The 5,849-nt window shown below is 39.4% G+C and overlaps 1 long non-coding RNA gene across 3 annotated transcripts; it reads right to left on the bottom strand.

The window, feature by feature from the left end:
- Window positions 1-2,205: 2,205 nt before the first annotated feature.
- Window positions 2,206-5,500, bottom strand: LOC137852370 (uncharacterized). 3 transcript variants are annotated; one of them, XR_011093786.1, is made up of 5 exons: window positions 5,023-5,500; window positions 4,820-4,930; window positions 4,097-4,238; window positions 3,397-3,543; window positions 2,206-3,139 (listed from the first exon to the last, which is right to left on the bottom strand). It is a non-coding gene; the product is annotated as an uncharacterized lncRNA (long non-coding RNA). The 3 variants fall into 3 exon arrangements; XR_011093784.1 differs by lacking the exon at window positions 5,023-5,500 and having other exon boundaries at window positions 4,820-5,009; XR_011093785.1 differs by lacking the exons at window positions 4,097-4,238; window positions 5,023-5,500 and having other exon boundaries at window positions 4,820-5,009.
- Between the last annotated feature and the right edge of the window lie 349 nt (window positions 5,501-5,849).

The following is a 5,849-nucleotide window of genomic DNA, read 5'->3' as shown; positions in this document are numbered from 1 at the left end:
TATCCAGAATGACTAGAACTACAAATGGTTGAAGGGCTTTAACCTAGATAAGTATGTTTGGTTCAAAGGATTGGAACATGACCTGGAACAAACTTAAGGAGCTTCTCAAGAATCCTTGTGCCAAGACATCAGCATACTCACATGAATACACTGTCAATAAATTATTTAATTTCACAACCTAACATTTTAGAACTGGATAGGATCTTTCTTGGTTGGATTTATACTGCCCAGAACTAAGTCCATCAGCAAAGACTTACTTTTCATGATTGGAGAAGTTTGTTATAAACTGAGACTCCCACTCATGAATATTAACGTGTTTTGCAATGGAGAGCATCTGGCTTATATCTGAAATAATTATTATCTTCTTCTGACACATTTATGAGTTTTCCCTTCATTAATTTTTATCTGAGAAATATTCACTGCTATGGTAGGGTAGTTTTAGAACAAACACCTGGTTTTTACAACTCTTATCAGAAATTTGCAAGGTTTCAGGCAGTGAACAGCTTAAACTTAATTAAGTGAAAAACTTAACCCTTTGGGCCTTCTTTTGAAGTGTCTCAGTGATACCCTTTCCAGTACCTTTGAAGGGTAATTTTTTTTCCTTCATTCCATATATGTTGTTCTCCCTCAGTGACTCATATCTTAAAAGGTACTATTACTTTCCGCAACCCTAGGAGTAGTAGAAAGTGGAGTATGGAATGGAAGTCACTAAAAGATCTGGAAGATTTGAAACCTTTGCCAAGATTCAAAATTTATTTCTGAATCATTGTCTTCCCAAGCGCAATCACAGAGAGAATTTATTGCCTTTGCACTCCCCTATGGCCAAACCTCTATATATTTCCCTGTATCCCTGTTAATAACCTCTTTCAAAGAAACCTTGAAATGTACTTTAATTTTTTTTTTCAGATGGTTCACAACAGCTGGCAGTAACCATTAAAAGTATCTCAGCTACAACCCTTAAGTCAGTAAAAAGTACTACATGAAAAAATGCAAAATAATTATTCTAAGAGCACAACAGAATTCAACAAAATTATTTATCAGGTCAAAAAATACATAAAATAGACATCTTTTGAAAGTGTAGTAAGAATGATCTGAAGCTGATGATAAAGTTGTTTGTTTGCTTTACCTCAACCACCTTGTGAAATACACTGAGTGCAACCTCTCTTACAGAAAGTCCTCTCTTACAGAACTCCAATAAAACATCAGAAGATATTAAAATAATATAAGGCCTAATACATACAGCCTCATAACATAGCCAAATCATGATGGTATTCTGCATATGACGTACTTCTCATTTTTATTGTGCATGTAAATATATATTGCTTCATGCAAAAGAAAAAAATCTACAGAAAACAAAACTTGAGTTTTCAAAGTCAAACATTCAATGTTAGAATTAAAATCTATATCAGAAAATAGCTTGATATTTGAGGAAGGACTAAAAATTCAGATTAACTATCCTAGTGACAAAACATAGTCTTTTGTCATCATTCCAAGTCATGGTGTAATGCTCCCTCTGAGAACTAGGAGTAATATTGTGTATTCAGTTTTTATTAGTCCAGCCCCTGCTTGCTTTCAAACAAAGTTTGGTTAATGCTCCTTCATACATGTAGCTGAAAGTTTGAAATTTTTGTTTTGTTTTCTCTTGTCATTTTCAAATTACAAGTTTCAACTTCTAATTTCAAAATATTTCTTTCTATACATATATAGAAAAAGAATATATATACTCTCTATATATTTGCTCTCTATAGGTACATTAAAGGAGGCTGTAGCAAGGTGGGGATTGGTCTATTCTTCCATGTGCCTGCCAAGAGGACAAAGGGGAACGGGCTAAAGTTGCAACAGGGGAGGTTTAGGTTGGACATGAGGAAAAACTTCTTTACCAAAAGGGTTGTTAGGTACGGGAATGGGCTGCCCAGGGAAGCGGTTGAGTCACCATCCCTGGATGTCCTTAGAAGACATTTAGACATAGAGCTCAGTGATATGGCTTAGTGGAGGACCTGTTAGTGTTAGGTCAGAGGTTGGAAGAGACCTCCAAGATCACAGAGTCCAATCTACGTGATTCTGTTGCAGTCTCCAAGCTCAGAGCCAACCACCTATTAGTCTGGCACAATGGATTTTTGTGTTCCTTGCACTAGCTGTTCCTTCACCTCCTCTTCAGATACAAGGGCATGCGTCTCTTTCATGCTCCTTCAGGAGTAAACAAGCCAGGAGAGATTAAAGCCTCTTTCTTCAGGTCAGTAAGATCCCTGCCTTTGGTTTCAGTGAGAATTCAGGCCCTAACAACTCAAGTGTCTTCTGGATGGTGTTTCATCTGGGTAGGATAATTTCATTTCCCTTTGGAAGACTTACACCAGAAGACGTTCTTCTCACTGCAGGACAGTTAAGCCCCATAAAGTGTCCCTAAAAAAGCGCCAAAAAGTACTTACAAATTAGTTTTACATGTTGGCATCATTTACTTGTCTGATCTTGCATTCAGGGCTTGATCTATCTGGAGGGGAACATGTAATGCCACGCAAGGTTGTTTAGTTGTATGACTGACAATGGGACTTTAAAAGTTTGAACTGCTTGTATAGAAGCAAAATACAGAAGAACATACTATCCCCAAGGGAAACGTAGAAAAATGCCTGTTGCTTCTTAGGTTTAAAGTTTTCCCATAAAAGGTGTGAGCATCTGTTGAGGTGTCAGAAGAGGTGTAATCAGCTGTTTGAGTACAATTCTCATGTATACATAAACATTTCCCTCTCCACTTTCCAACTTGGAGTGCAACACTTTTCATCATACTCTTAGCTCAGGATTCTGATTCTAACCATGGTTCCTAGTGCAGAGAACTTTTCCAGAGAAGAGAGAAGCAAAGCAGTCCTGACTGCTTTGAATGAGATGGAGATAGCAAACAAATGCAAAAGAAAATAAACCTGTGGAAATGTTTTCCAAGAATTGTCATAGTCCAAAAGTGTTAAATTGGTTCAATCCCTGAAAGTTAATTAGTGTAAACTCAGGTTGCATCACTGAACTTGAAGTAGTAGGATAGACTTGCACCATTGCAGACCCTCAGTCACGGATTAAATTGCCATTGCCTCTAACTCTATACAAGAATGAAAGAGAAAAGCACACTTTTCTACTTCGTCAGCTACTGGCAGACCTAGAGAGAGGAAAAAAAAATATTTAAGAAATAATGTTGTTTTAAGGCATTTCTCCAAATCTGTAATATTTGGTAGTAAGCAGACAACAAATGAAAGGAAGAGGAAACAGTAGAAGGTACTTGCATGGCCTTAATTTATGTGGCAATTGAATACAAGAACAACTTGCAATGATTTCAAAGTGCCTTCCACCATTCACCCTTGGGACTCTGGGAACCAGATGTTCTCACCCTCTCCCTGCCACACATAACTCCCCTACCTCTCAACACATCTGTGCATGACACTCCTTAGGATTTCTTTAAGATTTGACAAAACCTCAAGTGCATTCTGGAGACAAACTGAGAAGAACATGCTTGTCTGAACGTCCCAAGCATAGTCAGAGCTTTGCAAGGCTACCATAACTTTCCTGGAGGAGAAGAAAGGGAGAATGAGCAAGTGGTTATACAAATCTTCCCCTGACCCTACCTCAGAAACTATTAACAATGACACCTTTCACACTTTTTCCTTCAGTGAGCCCATCTATGGAGGGACCAGGACTGGGGACTTTTCTGAGGGTGACAGATAGGAGGGGTCTCCCCGCCCCTGCCATTGCTCAGCAGCCCTCTCCTATGTCCCGACAAAGGGTAGAGGCTGCCCCCATTGTATGCATGCAGAACAGAGGGCCAGACCGTCCGCAGGAGACAAGGGGCTGGACCCTTGTCTTGGCTTGGAGCAGAAAGAGACATCTGCCTCCGACACCCACACTGCCACCTACCCCCACAGTATCCCTGGGAAATAGATCTGAGGCTCTCAGGGAGGTTGCGGAAGAGGCTGAGGGTCTGGACAGTAGTCCAAACCCAGGAAGCAACCCCAAGAAGAGAGTCAAGACTGGGGGAAGTGCAAAACATAAGGATCAGGGCTGGATGGACTCTAGGGACCAGATATTCTCACTCTCTCCCTGCCACACATAACTCTCCTACCTCTCAACATATCTGTGCATGACACTCCTTAGGATTTCTTTAAACTTTGACAAAACCTCAAGTGTGTTCTGGAGACATACTGAGAAGAACGCGCTCGTCTGAACAAGCATAGTCAGAGCTTTGCAAGGCTACCATAACTCACCTGGAAGAGAATAAAGGGCAAATGAACAAGTGGGTATACAAATCTTCCCCTGACCCTACCTCAGAAACTATTAACAATGACACCTTTCACCATTTTTCTTCAGGTAGCCCATCTATGGAGGGGTCGGTGGAGATGGCCAACAGTAATTTCTTTCTTTCAAGTTATCTCCTTGAAACTCTAACCTCTACTTGTAGTAGTTTGAGGTCTTTAGACTTGTGCGTTTTGAGAACAGCCTTTCTTTTACAAACAGCACATTCTCACAATTAACACTTTGCAAAAGTAATGATAACATCACCGATATCTACCCAGATCTGTTTCTTCTTACCACAAAGCAAGGTAAGAATTCACAGTAACGCACTTTTTCCATACAATCTATTGTTCAATGTTAACAAGTACTTATAAATATTCTTCAAAGTCAGCCTTACCTGCATGCACTTAAGCTTCTGAGGTTGTTTCATTATTTTATTTATTTTATTTTTTTTTTTTTTAGGGCTGGGAAGGAAGCTTAGAATCCATGTAGAGTAACTTCACTGAAGACAGACAAGGTGAAGGAAACAACCGTAGAACCCAGCAATACTTACTTGCCAACTTCTGAACTTAAGTCACTGCCAAAGTACTTCCCGGTGAAGTAGTACCACCAGGGTTTTACTGTACTGAGAAGGTACCACCAACATAACTAGCTCTTATAGTCTCTAAAACAATTTCACAGAAACAGCAGAAAACATGAAGAAAAAACAGCCTGCTGGAGAACACTAAGTCCATTCCACCAGGTCAGTAACCTAACCCTCAAGTTCCCCTAGAAAGGCAATTCCCCACAACTCCTCATTCTTCCTATATAGCAAAGGTCATATGATCCACAGCTGGCAGAGTTCACTTAACAAGGGTGGAGCCAAGAGACCTTGTGGAATAGGCTCATCTACCTGGCTTCAATGTTTTAAGGTTAATTGCTCCTTATCACTAAGAGAAATAACCTGACAAGGGGCTTAGTGGTTAGAGTTGACCTAATGAATTAACTACAAAAGGTGCACATGGGTCATATTTCTGTTAGTCATTCAGTGAGGAAAATTAGTACAGAGCCTGTTAAAATAAGATAAATAAACATAAATAAGAGAAATAAATAAAAGAAAAAAGAAAATGACCTTAAAGTCAAAATTGCTGTCATAGATTTTCATCTGTCTAGTCACGACAGATAAAGAATATAGCAATCAGAATGACTTTTCTTGACATTAATGTTATTTAGATTTGCTTTTCTGAGATCTCTTCTTTATACACGACTTTTCAAAATCTAGCGCCATGACCTCTGTCTACAGTATTTACTTTGGTTGCATATAAACTATCATGTATAAATGCCAGGATTCAGATCTCACTCCTTATTCAGGTCAAGGACCGGGCTGAAAGTTTTGGCTTTAATTTGGTTACATAACTACATTGCTGTTGTGGTTTCCCCCGGCTGGCAGCTAATCACCACACAGCTGTTCGCTCCCCCTCCCCCCTCCCTCTCTGGGATGGAAGAGAGAAATAGGAAAATGAAGCCTGTGGGTCGAGACAGAGACAGTTTATTAAGACAGGAAAAAAAAATAATAACAATAATAATACTGCTACTACTAATGT

This window comes from Anas acuta, chromosome 2 (genome assembly GCF_963932015.1).
Source record: "Anas acuta chromosome 2, bAnaAcu1.1, whole genome shotgun sequence".
Classification (NCBI taxonomy): Eukaryota; Metazoa; Chordata; class Aves; order Anseriformes; family Anatidae; genus Anas; species Anas acuta.
Note: the sequence above shows the minus strand (reverse complement) of the source record. Positions and strands in the feature narration are given on the sequence as shown.